The 14375-nt window shown below is 47.6% G+C and overlaps 1 protein-coding gene across 7 annotated transcripts in view; it reads left to right on the forward strand.

Annotated features, from left to right (window-relative positions):
- LOC100511545 overlaps nucleotides 54–14375 on the forward strand; it is a 47805-nt gene continuing 33483 nt past the window's right edge. For 6 of the 7 annotated variants that reach the window (XR_002341437.1, XR_002341436.1, XR_002341439.1 and 3 more), the window contains exons 1-3: nucleotides 54–2201; nucleotides 4198–4253; nucleotides 11441–11722. The gene's annotated coding sequence lies outside the window, so the exon portion shown is untranslated. The remainder of the gene's footprint in view (nucleotides 2202–4197; nucleotides 4254–11440; nucleotides 11723–14375) is intronic. The other variant, XR_002341440.1, reaches the window with a different exon arrangement.

The raw sequence follows: 14375 nt of genomic DNA on the forward strand, positions 1-14375 counted from the left end.
GCCAGCGGGCCGGGTGGGAGGCGGGGGGTGGGGGGTGGGGGAGACGTGGTGGGGGTGGCGGACTAGGGACGAGGGTCGGGGCTAATGTCTGTCAAGAAAGGGGTTCCGTTTGTCTTTCCTCCCTGGGACATGAGGGAGTGGAGGGGTAAGCCGCACAGGGCAGCGAGGGGGCGCGACAAGACCCGCGGCCAGAGCCCCCGAGGCCAGGCCTGGGCCCGCGGGCGGTCGCTGCTGGAGCCAGGAAGTAGAGGGGCGCAGACGACGCGAGAAAAATTGTGGATGCCCTGGAACGGGCTCATCGTGATCGGGAAGAGAATGGAGCTCCTGGGTAGAAATACGCAAAAGCCTAGGATGTGGGACCCGAAGCTTGAGTCTGAGGACTCGAGAGTGGAAGATGTGGAGAAGACAGCCTTGAGAGGAAAATCAGGCCGGAGTCAGGGTGCGAGACGAGGGCACAGTGTAGCCAGTGCATTACAGGCTTCCGCGGGTTTGGGGAAAGAGCGCTCAAAGAAGATGTGGGGAAAGCAAGAAGTCAGACACAAAATCGAGGCTGAATCTGAGAATGCCGGGACAACGCCAGGGCCTAGGAAGGGGTCTGGGTTTAAAGAGAGGTTGAACTTTACTGGAGGGAGGACCAGTGGTGAGGACTTGAGATCCAGAGGCAATGACCTAGGGCAGAATGAGGAGGAGCTGAGGTCTGGTGGAGAGAAGCTGAGGCTGAGTGGAGAGAAGCTGAGGCTGAGTGGAGAGAAGCTGAGGTCGAGTGGGGAGAAGCTGAGGTCGAGTGGGGAGAGGCTGAGGTCGAGTGGGGAGAGGCTGGGATCGAGTGGGGAGAGGCTGAGATCGAGTGGGGAGAGGCTGAGGTCGAGTGGGGAGAAGCTGAGGTCGAGTGGGGAGAGGCTGAGGTCGAGTGGGGAGAGGCTGGGATCGAGTGGGGAGAGGCTGAGATCGAGTGGGGAGAGGCTGAGGTCGAGTGGGGAGAGGCTGGGATCGAGTGGGGAGAGGCTGAGATCGAGTGGGGAGAGGCTGAGGTCGAGTGGGGAGAGGCTGAGGTCGAGTGGGGAGAAGCTGAGGTCGAGTGGGGAGAAGCTGAGGTCGAGTGGGGAGAAGCTGAGGTCGAGTGGGGAGAAGCTGAGGTCGAGTGGGGAGAAGCTGAGGTCGAGTGGGGAGAAGCTGAGGTCGAGTGGGGAGAAGCTGAGTTCAAGCAGAGAGAAGCTGGTGTTTAGGGGAGAGAAGCTGGGGACTAGTGGAGAGGATTTGAGATCCACTGGAGATCAACGTCCGTCAAGTATAGAGAAGCTGGGATCCAGTAGGGAGAAGCTGGAGAGTAGTGGAGAGAAGCTGGAGGGTTTAAGAACGGGGAGCATACAAGAAGAGAAAGTTGAAAACATGGTAGAAGTTACTGATGATGAAAGATTGATAGAAATTGTGGATGCTGAGATGGAAATGCCTTTCAAAAAGGTAGAGGAGAATGATGAAGAGCTAGAAGAGACTGAGGAAGGGGTGGAGGCTGAAGAGGATGCCTTAGAGGGAGTGAATGATAATACTGATGAATCTGTTTCTATGGAAGAGAAAGAGAATATAGATGAAGGTACCAGTGAATGAGACGGATGAAGGATTTAAGCTAAAGAAGGAAGGAGAAGCAGATAGGGAAAGTATTACAAGTCAAAGAGGAGAAATTAGAGCCAAGCAGGTTATTGATCCTCAAGGGGTAAATAGGAGAGAGAAAGGAGAGCATCTGAGCCTAAGAGGAGAGAGAGTAGGATTGAAGAGCTACTGAGAGTGAAGGCAGAGACCAGGACCAAAGGAAGTGGAGAAGAGTCATAAAGAGGGAAATGGAACATTTTGAGAAGAAAGAGAAGACTTGTTAGTCTGTTGATAAGAAGAGGAAAAATGGACATTGGTTTCTTGGAAAGGAGCTATGACTCAGGAGCTTGAAGGGAAACAGTTGAGAAGTGGATTCAGGATGAGCTAGGTTTTAATTTAACACGTGACTGGGCTTATGAGACGTAGGAGAATGCCTAGCGAGAAAAACAGAACATCGCAGCAGGGCTGAGGGCGGGGTCATGAAGTTGTGGAAGAAGATGTGGGCTGCTGTAGACAAAGTCAGTTTCTGAAGGAGGCCACTAAAGAAGAAGGAGGGACTCTGAAGTGACAAAAGCAGAAGCAGAGAGAAGAAAATAAAGAAGTGAAGAAAAAAAGTAAGCAGCCCAATCCCATAGTAGTGATGGGGTTTATCAGATTTTACAGTTATTTCCTCCACTGTTTCTGCCCTCTCCTTTCCCATGCAGTCCGTTTTACAATCTAATGGGACAGACCTCTCGAGGGGCCCTGTCTATCTGGACCAGTTGTATCCAGAATGATTGCTGGGCATCACTATTTTCACCACTTCACCAGCATCACCATTTCCACAAGTTCCTCTTATCTCCACGTCAACTTTGAATTGCTGATACTCCATTTGAAGTTGGTCTCAATCATTTTATTTTTTTTTTATAATATCATTAATTTTTTTTTTTTTTTGGTCTTTTTTTGCTATTTCTTGGGCCACTTCCGCGGCATATGGAGGTTCCCAGGCTAGGGGTCGAATCGGAGCTGTAGCCACCGGCCTACGCCAGAGTCACAGCAACGTGGGATCCGAGCCGCGTCTGCAACCTACACCACAGCTCAAGGCAACGCTGGATCGTTAATCCGCTGAGCAAGGGCAGGGACCGAACCCGCAACCTCATGGTTCCTAGTCGGATTCGTTAACCACTGCACCACGACGGGAACTCCTCAATCATTTTATTTATTATTGCTTCCATCTTTGACTTTTAATTAATTATTCCTCTAATCACATGGACTTCTCCCCCTTATTTCTGTCTCCTTTGGGATTTTCTTTTATGTCTTCTATGGGTGACCCATCATCCACTCTTACGCCTAGGAAGAGAGAAGACTCCCTGAGTACCTACTGTTAAGATGTCAGTATCAAGACTTGGCCTTTTAGGAGCTTCCTGGTGGAGCAACAGTTTATAGATCCGGCATTGTCACTGCTGTGGCTGGGGTTTGATCCCTGGCCCAGGAACTTCCATATGCTGTGGATGCAGGGGGGGAAAAAAAGACTTAGCCTGGTAGATCCTGTTTGTCTCTTGGGTAGGAATCTAAGAGGTGGTGAAAAACAGTCATGGATTGTTAGGATGAAAGGGATTACTTCTCCCCTTCTCCTCTACATATATATGTTCTTGTATTTTTAGGGCTGCACCCGTGGCATATGGAAGTTGCCAGGATAGGGGTCAAATCGGAGCTGTAGCTGCTAGCCTGTGCCCACAGCCACAGCAACTTGGGACCCAAGCCGTGCCTGTGACCTACACCACAGCTCACAGCAATGCAGGCTCCTTAACCCACTGAGCGAGGCCGGGGATTGAACCAGTGTCCTCATAGATACTAGCCAAATTTGTTACCACTGAGCCATAATGGGAACTCTCTCCTCCACCTACTTTTTATTTAAAGTCTATAAACATTTCTAAGCAACAGAAACTTTATCATAAGTCTCATAACATAAATTTACAATAGCCTCATGTTTTTAGGTTCTTTTTTGGGGTTTTTTGGCTGTGCCCAAGGCATGCAGAAATTCCTGGGCTGCCACAGTAGTGACCTGAACCACAGCAGTGACAATGCCAGATCCTTAACTGTTAGGCTTCCAGGGAACTTCCAACCTCATGAGTTTTTTTGTTTTTGTTTATTTTTATGCAGCATATGGAAATTCATGGGGCGGGGGTTGAATCAGAACTGCAGCTGCAGGTCTACACCACAGCTATAGCAGCACCAGATTTGAGCTGCATCTTCGACCTACATGAAGCTTGTGACAACCCAGATCTTAAACCCACTGAATGAGGCCAGGGATCGAACCCACATCCTCACAATGTCACGGTCTCATGTTTTTTAATTGTTAAATTTTCCACACACGCTTTCCTAATTTCCCCCAGTCTCCAAAAGATCTATAAACTCCATGCCATATTTTTGTCAGAAGAGTCAAATTTATCAATTCCATTTTTTCCCCTGGCAATTTCCTTCTCGGAGTCCTTTGTCCTTTAGGTTTGAGAGGCTAGAGAGACTGCATTCTAGGCTTCTTTCAGAGCTGATTTCCTGAGCTTCTGTTTTTCTGTGTTGGTTCTCCTACTACCTGGATCTTAGGTCATCTTCCTCTTTCTTGTTTTACAGCCTCATTTTGGGAAATCCCATCATCTAATAGCATCCAGAGAAGGTGACCTTAAGAGGTAAATTTTGTGACACCTTATCTGTCTGAGAATATTGATTCTTCGCTCATATTTGACTGATAGTTTAACTGGGTATAGGATTCTAGGTTGGCTGTGTTTTTCCCTTAAATTTTCAGAGATATTACCCCACTCTCTTCTAACTCCCAAGTGCTGCTGTTTATAAGCACAGTTTTGTTCTTCTTCTTTTTTTTTTTTTTTAATTCTATGGCTCTGACCTGTTTTTCTGCCATATGTAAATGATTTGTTTTCTGCTATGCCATGGCCCAGGCTGCACTCTCATCCTATTTTCTGTGATTCTACTACTGTGTGTTGAAGTCTGAATTATATCCTTATCTTTTTTTCTACTTTTATCACCTCTCTTTTTGTTCTACTCTCTGGATAGAAAATCTCATTAACTTTATCTTTTTATCCTTTCTATTGGATTATTTATTTATTTATTTATTTTTGGACTTATTTATTTATTTATTTTTGGATTTTTTATTTTAACTTTTTCTTTTTTTTTTTTTTTTTTTTTTTTGGCTGGGAGGTTCAGTGTCTTGCTGAGGGATCTCAGTTCCCAGACCAGGGAATGAACCTATGAACCTACGAATCTATGAACCTGGCCTGCAGCAGGAAAGGTGCCAAATCCTAACCACTAGACCCCACTAGACCCCCAGAGAACTTCCCTTGATTTTAACTCTCTTTTTCACTGATTGCTTCTTCTTCTCCTTCTTTTTTTTTAATTTAAAAATTTTTTTTACATATAGCATTTCTGGTTTTGTTTCTGGTGCATATTCTCTTAGCTTTCTGAGGAGTTTTCCTTTTTTAAAGTCTTCTGTTTTTCACATTGTTGCCTGTGAATTCCCTTCCCCTTTTTCTGGTATGTGAAGGGTGTGGGGGGGTGTGAGTGTGTGTGTTGCTGGAGATTTTCCTCACATGTTTGATCTTTGGCTGTCTATTCATATTTAGAAAGAAAATCCTAAGCAGAGATAATTGGGCCATCAATTAAGATGCCCTCATTCTAAGGCAACTGGAGCAAGCAGGGTTTTTGTTTGCTTGTTTGTTTGTTTTGTTTTTAATTTTATGGCTGCATCCGTGGCACACAGAAGTTCCTGGGCCAGGGGTCAAATCCAAGCCACAGCTATAACCTGTGCTGCAGCAGTGGCAACACCAGATCCTTTAACACTGTGCCAGGCTGGGGATCGAACCAGCACTTTTGCAGTGACCTGAGCCACTGCAGTCAGATTCTTAATCCACTGTGCCATGGCAGGAACTCCAGGAGCAAGCAGGGTTTTTTATTGGGTACCCTCAAGAGTCAGAATCTGAGGGTCACATGGCAGGGGCCATTCAGTGCCTCCAGAGATGACTCTCCAGTCTCCTGTCTGGGGGTTATTTGCGTGGCCACCACTGTGGCGGTTCTGGCAGCAGGGCAGGGGGGACAGGGTTGTGGAGCTCAAGATCAGCATGCGTATTTTCACCCGGTCCTTTTGTTTTCAGCTCAGTGCTCACCACTGCCTCTGGTTCTGCCCGGTGGCCCTGAGTCGATGTTTTGCAGACTCACTTTCTCCAGAGAGTAAACCGTCTGATATCCCGCGAGGGACTGTTGCTAGGCTAAGAAGGACTGGAAAAGGGATCTGTGAGTTTAACTGCTTTAGGTGCAGGCTTTTAATCAGTTTCCCTGTTTTCAGCTCCCTGCCTTTCTTCCACCTGAGGTATCTGGTCCCCGCCAGTCCTGAACTTTTGCAGAGGACAAGTAGAGTGAGCCGTTACTCTTCTGGCTGATATTCTCCTCTTTAAGTCCCAGCTTCCCACACTCTGCTAAGTTAGTTCCCTCCATCTCCAAAAGTTTGTTGACCTCTCTGTTCCACTGTTGTCTGCTCTCCTGCCCTCTTTGTTTTTATAGTTTTATACCATATTTATTCCTTTGTTTACATCTTGGTGGGGTTTGGGGATAAACAGATATACTTATTCAATCTGCCGTTTTTTAATAGCCTCACCTGTGGCGTATGGAAGCTCAAGCCAGGGATCAAATCTGAGCTGCAGCCGTGACCTACACCAGAGCAGCAGCCACTGCAGTTCCTTAACCCTCTGTGCCACAGGGGGAACTCTGATCTGCCATATTTGACAAAAGTCTCCTCTGTTACCTTCTCATGGTTCTTAACTGAATTCTCAAAGCGTAACCATAGGAATTTCCGTCGCGGCTCAGCAGAAACAAATCTGACTGGTATCCATGAGGGTGCAGTTCCATCCCTGGCCTCGCTCAGTGGGTTAAGGATCTGGTGTTGCTGTGAGCTGTGATATAGGTTGCCGATGTGGTTCGGATCTGGCGTTGCTGTGGCCGTGGGGTAGGCCAGTGGCTGGAGCTCCAATTGGACCCCTAGACTGGGAACCTCCACATGCCAGGGCTGCAGCCCTAAAAAAAAAAGAGAAAAAAAAGTAACTTGAGCATACTTTGCTCTTTTCTTTATGAATTTTCCATTATGCAAGTGGCTAACACAATGAACAAATAGCCTGTGCTGTTGTACTACTGCTGCCACGCACAACCAACTGTCCCAAACCAGTTATTGTAAACGTGCTGTAATGTCTCTCATCTTAAACAAAACCTCTTCTGGCCCCACATTCCCCTTAGGCTACTGTCCCATTTTTCCTCCTTCCTGTGCTAGGCACCAAAGTGGCCTCCAAAGATATATTCCTGTCCTAGCCCCAGGAACATCACCCATGTGGTGGAAGAGTGAATGTTACCTTATATGGCTAAAGGTGCGATTAAGTTAAAGGCCTTGAGATGATTTTATTCTGGATTATCTGGTGAGCCTGACATGCCACCACAAGTGTCCTTGTAAGAGAGAAATAGGAGATCAGACACACACGGAAGAGGAGGAGGTGCTGTTGCAGCCACAAGTCAGGAATGTTAATAGGCACCAGAGGTTGGAAGGGCAAAGAATGGATTCTTCCCTAGAGCCTCTGCATCCAGTGTGGCCTCTGCCAGTACCTCGCTTTTGGCCTCTAGAACTGTGAGCAAATACATTTCTGTTCTTTTAAGCCACTCAGTTGGTGGTAATTTGTCATAGCAGCACTAGGAAACTGATACACTCCCATCACAGCAAAATCCCTCCAAAAGTTACCGTGTTTACTTCTTCATTCCTTTTATCCAACTTTTTGTTTTGGACGTTTGTAATATACACAGAAAAGTTGAAAGATTGTAGCACCAAGCAACTAAGTAGTCTCTTCTAGATTCAACAGCTGATGAAAGTTTACCCTATTTGCCTTATCTCTATATATTTCAGTGCGTATCTCCTAAGAATAAAGACATTCTTGAGTTCCCTGGTAGTGCAGTGGTTTAAGGATCCAGCATTGTCACTACCACAGCTTGGGGTACAGCTGTGGCTCCAGTTCACTCCCTGGCCCATGTACTTATACATGCTATGAGTGTGGCCAAAAAAATCCTCCTGCATATCCATAATATTTAAGTAAAATTCAAATGTTTTAAATTTAATAAATTAATAAAATTTAAAGATAATTCCCTAACATCATCTAATGTTCAATCTACATTCAAATGTCTTTCCTTGTTCCCCCCCCCCAAAAAAATATATATATATATATTTTTTTTTTGGCTGTACCCTCAGCATGTGGCAGTTCCCGGGCCAGGAATGAACCTATACCACAGCAGCAACCCAAGTCCCTGTGGTGACAATGCCGATCCTCAACCCACTGCACCACAAGGGAACTCCCCCAAATATCCTGTATAGCTTTTTTTTCTTTATAGCTTTTTTTCCCTTGGCCCAGGATCCCATCAGCCCTCATATATTAAATGTGATTGTTAATGGAGTTCTTATCACGGTGTCGTGGCACAGTGGAAACAAATCCGACTAGGAACCATGAGGATGCATGTTCAATCCCTGACACTCACTAAGTGCATTAAGGATCTGACGTTGCCAGGAGCTGTGGTGTAGGTTGCATACGCAGCTTGGATCCTGCGTTGCTGTGGCTGTGGTGTAGACCAGCAACTAGCTCCAATTCAACCCCTAGCCTGGGAACTCTTTTTTTGTTTGTTTGTTTTTTCTTTTTAGGGCCACACCCTTGACACGTGGAGGTTTCTAGGCAAAGGGTCAAAGTGGAGCTACAGCTGCTGGCCTACACCACAGCCATAGCCATGCCATATGCGAGCCACATCTGCGACCTACACCACAGCTCATAGCATCACCAGATCCTTAACCCACTGGGCGAGGCCAGGGATGGAACCCTCAATCTCATGGTTCCTAGTCGGATTTGTTTCCGCTGTGCCATGACGACGCCACGATGGAAACTCCTGTTAACCCTTTTTAATCTATGTTAATCTCCCTCTTATTTTGTTTTTAACAACTTTGACTTAATGAATTCTGGCCTGTTATGCTTATAAATGTTCAACATTCTAGATTTATCTGATTATGTTCAAATGATATCATTTAGTCTATTCTTCTATCTGCTATAGTTCTTTTCTTTCTTTAATGGCCGCACCGGCAGCATCTGAAATCTCCCAGGCTAGGGGTTGAATTGGAGCTGCAGCCTATGCCACAGCCACAGCAATAGGGATCTGAGCCGCATTTGCGACCTACACCACAGCGATGTCAGATCCTTAACCCACTAAGCGAGGCCAGGGAGTGAACCACATCTTCATGGACGCTATGTCAGATTCTTAACCTGCTGAGCCACAACAGGAACTCCTGTTGTAGTTCTTGTATACTCAAAATTGGGGCTTTAGGAATTCCAGCCACGGTGTAGTAGATACAGAATTCCACTGCAGTGGCGCAGGCCACTGCAGAGGTGTGGATTAAATCCCCAGCCTGGCGCAGTGGGTTAAAGGATCTGGCATTGCCGCAGCTGCCACTCAGATTCCATCCCTGGCCCAAGAACCTCCATATGCAGTGGGTGTGGCCCTAAAATTAAAAAAAAAAAAAAAAAAGTGACTTTCAGCCCTGGTTTCTTTCTCTGGAGCATTCATCTGAATCCGAGTTTCCCCTTCCATGGTGGCGTACTGTCTGTCTCCCCCCCTGGCATATAAGCTCCATGAGGGAATCAAGGTGCATCTGTTGGGTTACCTGTTCTAGTCCACTAACCAACACGCCATCAGCTCTCAGCTTGCATTTGTGGTGCGAATCTGTAGGAACCAATCCCTCACCCTCAGTGACTTTACCCGCCTCCGTTCTATTTAACATCTACTGAGAAAATACGCTGTTCCTTATGTTGGAGACATGGCTTGGATCCTCCGTGTCGGAAATTGAGACACATGAACACCAGGTGATCGCGACAAGGCTCTTTGCTTCTGCAGAAGCGCGTGGGTGCCCAAAAAGTGCACGCTTTGGAGTTCCCATCTTGGCTCAGTGGTCAACGAATGCGACTAGGAACCATGGGGTTGCAGGTTCCGTCCTTGGCCTCGCTCAGTGGGTTAAGGATCCGGCGTTGCTGTGGCGTTGCCATGAGCTGTGGTGTAGGTTGCAGACATGGCTCGGATCCCACATTGCTGTGTCTCTGGCGTAGGCTGGTGGCTATGGCTCCGATTCGACCCCTAGCCTGGGAACCTCCATATGCCGTGAGAGCGGCCCAAGAAATGGCAAAAAGACCCCCCCCCCCCAAAAAAAGTGCACACTTAGAAGAAAAGACCCTCCCTATTTATCCCTAATGCCTGATGTATGTATCCCTTTCCCATGGGTCAGGGCAGAGCGCACATTCTTCTTGGTTGGCTCATTTGAAACAAATTTTTACTGGAAGAAGAGGGAGAGAGGAGGGGGTTGCAGGAGGGCGTTTCGTTTCAGCCAAAAGGGGAGCAAAAGGGAGTCACCAAGATTTCCTTTGATAGAAAAGACATTATGTTCCTTTCCACACTTGGAATATCTTACATTTTTTGAAGGCCCAAATGCCTGAAAGTGTCTTATTCCACACTTGCCTTGGCTTGTCTAGGTATAGAATTTTCCCTGCAGTTGGAAGGCCTGCCCTTTTGTTATCTCCCTTCAAGCCCGGCCATCAAGGGTTCAGATCTGTTTTATGCTCAAGCCACTGCACATGACGAAGTGTTCTGTGTACGTGGCCTGCTTTCCTCTCCTTGTCTCCATTATTTTTGCTGATTTATTGGTCAGAAATTTATAGCCAGTTCTTTCTTCCCTTCCCTGGGAACTCTGATTACATAGTTAAGACTGTGAAGTAGAGATACTGGGTGTGGACAGAATTATAAAGATAAGCTTGAGGATTCCTACTGTGGCTCAGTGGGTTAAGAACCTGACGTAGTGTCCATGAGGATGTGGGTTTGATCCTTGACCTCGATCAGTGGGTTAAGAATCGGGCGTTACTGCAAGGTACAGTGTAGGTCGCAGATGTGGCTCAGATCCAGTGTGGCTGTGGCTGTGGCGTAGGCGGATTGACCCCTGGTCCAGGAACTTCCATATGCCACAGGTGCATCCTTAAAAAGGAAAAAAAAAAAAAAAAAAAAAAAAAAAAAAAGCTCCAGAAGGCTCAAGCCTAGCAGTAGAATCTTTTATCTTTTCCTTTTTCTTTCTTTCTTTCTTTTTTTTTTTTCCCTTGGCTTTTTAAGACCACACCCATGGCATGTGGAGGTTCCCAGGCTAGGGATCCAATTGGAGCTACGGCTGTCGGCCACATCGGAGCCGTGTCTGCAACCTACACCACAGCTCACAGCAACACCAGATCCTTAACCCACTGAGCGAGGCCAGGGATCGAACCGCAACCTCATGGTTCCTAGTCAGATTGGTTTCTACTGTGCCACAATGGGAACTCCAGAATCTTTTTAACAAATGAGTATAGCTAATACTTACTGAATTCTTGTAACGATCAGAATAATTTCATAGGCCCCATGCTGAGCCCTCTACAAGTTCTCCATCACTTCATCCTCCTAACACTTTCATCCTTCTAACAATTCTGAGACAGAAACTCTCACTCTATCCGCAACACCCACGAGAAACTGCCCAGGCCAGGCAGCCTGACCCCAGACCTGCACTGGAAGCTGCTGTGCTGAACTGCCTCCTCCGTTCTCACCCGCCAAGTGCCCCATCCCTGCTGCGGGCCACAGCGAGGCAGCCATCCTTGCCCGGGGCGGGGAGCCAGGCTGCCGAACAGCGCTTCCATTCATGCACTGAAGGCTTGTTGAATGGGCGCTTCAGAGGCAAGTTTTTAAGAGCGTCAAATGCCAAGAAAACAATGATGTTTATTTTCTCTCCCAGATCTCTGCCCTCCCAAGATCGTCCACTGCTGGCTGCCTCTGGTGATTATCTGAGCACCAAGAAAGTGTTGCCTCTCTTCTGAGACACCTGCACGGCCACAAGGTCAAGACGGGCAGCTTTCCGTGGTGTGGGCCTCTCCGACTGCGCTGCATGCTGTAGGAATTGGGGACCAAGTAATGAGACTTGTTCTCTGGCTGGATTATATTTGCTCCCGGAGCATCTCACGCATTCCACTGACGTCACAGAAGAAAGAAGTGAAGCTGGAGAAACCGTGACCCCCCTGTAAGTGGCGATATTTTCAATCATCTGGGCAGCTAGAAATGTATGTGTATCAAACACATCCTTTTTTACTAAGCTTAACCCACATGTACATGTTTTAGGGAACTGAGGGCTCCTGAGTGATTTTATGTATTATAATTATTTTTTCCTTGCCTAGTTCCAAAAGTCCCTGTTTCTAGCAGGTGGTATTAAAAGTGACATTATTGAGTTCCCTGGTGGCCTAGTGGATCCAGCGTTGTCACTGCGTGTCAAAGGTTCTGTCCCTGACCCAGGAACTTGCGTGTGCCGCGGGCCTGGCAAAAAAAAAAAAGTCTCATCATTGTTTGGCTTTTGTTCAAATGCCCTCTTGTTCCCAGTTAATTCATTCAGCCCCACTGAACACTTAGCCTGTGCTGGTTGGTAATGCGAGCCCAAGGCACCAGGTTCTCGCCCTTGGCCTCCTGTCCACCTCTTGTCGAGACAGTTGTCTTAGTCAGTTACCCGGCACTGTGAGGTAGGCTCGAAGGGACCCATGTGCTACCGTGTGTTGGGACGTGCAGGGGAGGGGGGGAGCCTGAGTCTGGGGGCTGGTTAGAGGGGCGATCCGGGTGGAAAGGATCATTTGGGACAGGACTTAGGAGGGCAGGAAGCGGTCGCCCTTGGTGAGACGATGGCACACACACACACACACACACACACACACACACACATACATTCTAAGCAGAAAGAACAGTGTTGCTGCCGTGTGATGACCAGGACCCATGCGGCTTGCTGAGACAAGGCCAGCAAGGTAGTTTGGTGTGGCTCGGGGCAGAGAGAGGATTATGGAGACGGTAGGATGTGAGCTTGGGGAGAGCCAGGGACAGCCTGGCGGGCGGGACCGAGGAAGTTAGCCTTTGTTCTGTAGGTGACGGGGAAGATGGTACCATCAGATCTTTGCTTTACAAAATTTGCTGAGAAGAGAGATGGAATCAGCTGGGCGCAGCATGGGGGTGGGTCAAAGTGGAGCATGAAGTCGGTCCCCGGCACAGAGGAGATGCTCGGTCCAGCAGGAGGTACGTTCAGGAGGGCCCTGTAATGAACAGTTCGGGGTCCAGAGGATGAGGGTATGAACCAAGACAGAGACCGTGGGGATGAAAACAGGAGGCTAGATTGGAGAGGGTTGGTTTGTTTTTTTTTTTTTTTTTTTTTTCTTTTTCTTTTTGCAGCCACACCTGCGGCACATGGAAGTTCCCAGGCCAGGGGTCACATGGAGCTGCAGCTGTGGTGACCTATCCCGCAGCTTGTGGCAACACCGGATCCTTAACCCACTGAGTGAGGCCAGGGATCAAACCCGCATCCCTCACAGAAAGTACATCCATCCAGTCCTTAACCCATTGAACCACAGTGGGTACTCCTATAGAGGGTTTTAAAAGACCTCTTAAAGAGGATATGCTGGTGAATTGTGAACGGATGGCGAGGAGGGAGGCACAAGCTTACAGCTAATAATAGCTTATCTATCAACCAACATTGCGAGTGCTTTGCCTGCAGTATCTCACTTAATCCCTTAAGAGCCAAATGAGCAGGGTTGTAATATTATCTGCATTATATAGACAAGGAAGGTGGGGCCCGGAGTGGTCGATCAAAGTGACGAGGCAGGTACATTGTGGTGTGGTTAGGATTTGAACCCCAGGGAGGGAGATGAAATGACCACCCTACGAAGCAGTGAAAGAGTGGCTGGAACCCCCTGGAACCACCTACTGCTCCCCAAAGTCACAAACAGGCTGCCCCGGCACCACATCATGCCCCAGGCATGGAGTGTTTGCCCCATAGAATATTCTTAAAACAGTTTTTAGGACTAATTGCTAATGCTTAAAAATCTAGAGTTCCTATTGAAAACCTGGGTTTCCAGTTTTTCTTGAAAAGTAAGATCTGGCCGTACTGAGTCCATATAACAACCTGCCGCCTGCCTGCATTGCCTTCCGCTGGGGCCTCTGCTCTGCAGTTGGCCAGAGCCCACCAGCTGCCTGGGGTCCCTGCCCACCTTTGCAGGTGCCTGAGTTTGCAGGTTCAGTTTGATGCCAGGCTTACTTATGCGCTGGATCTCTTGTCAAGCTCAGGCCTCCATTGATGGCCAAATGCTCTTTTTGAATGTTAGGGAATAGAAGATAAAAACAATAGCATTTTTTTTTCTTTTTCCTTTTTTTTTGATTTTTAGGGCCACACTCATGGCATATGGAGGTTCCCAGACGAGAGGTGAAACTGGAGCTACAGCTGCTGGCCACAGCCACAGCCACAGTAACATCAGATTTGAGACGCATTTGCGACCTGCGCCACAGATCACGGCAATGCCAGATCCTTACCCACTGAGCGAGGCCAGGGGTTGAACCTGCAACCTCATGTTCCTAGTCAGATGCATTTCTGCTGCGCCACGATGTGAACTCCCGTTTTTTCTTTCATGCTGTTGGAATGGAGAAAAATCAACACCCCCCCACCCACCCCCCGTGCTCGAGTGGCCACAGGGAGGAGGGTTACATACAGGCAGGGCAGGTCAAAGTCACAGTTCCCCAAACCAGCACCCATTAAAATGAAATGTCAATCATACCACGGAAAATGGCAGGAATGGTGGGGGCTCTACAAATAATGCTGTGATTTTTTTTCTGTTTAATTTGTTTTGTAGTTAATAATTTCCGTGAAT

The sequence above is a fragment of the Sus scrofa genome, chromosome 2, assembly GCF_000003025.6.
Source record: "Sus scrofa isolate TJ Tabasco breed Duroc chromosome 2, Sscrofa11.1, whole genome shotgun sequence".
In the NCBI taxonomy this organism is placed as follows: domain Eukaryota; kingdom Metazoa; phylum Chordata; class Mammalia; order Artiodactyla; family Suidae; genus Sus; species Sus scrofa.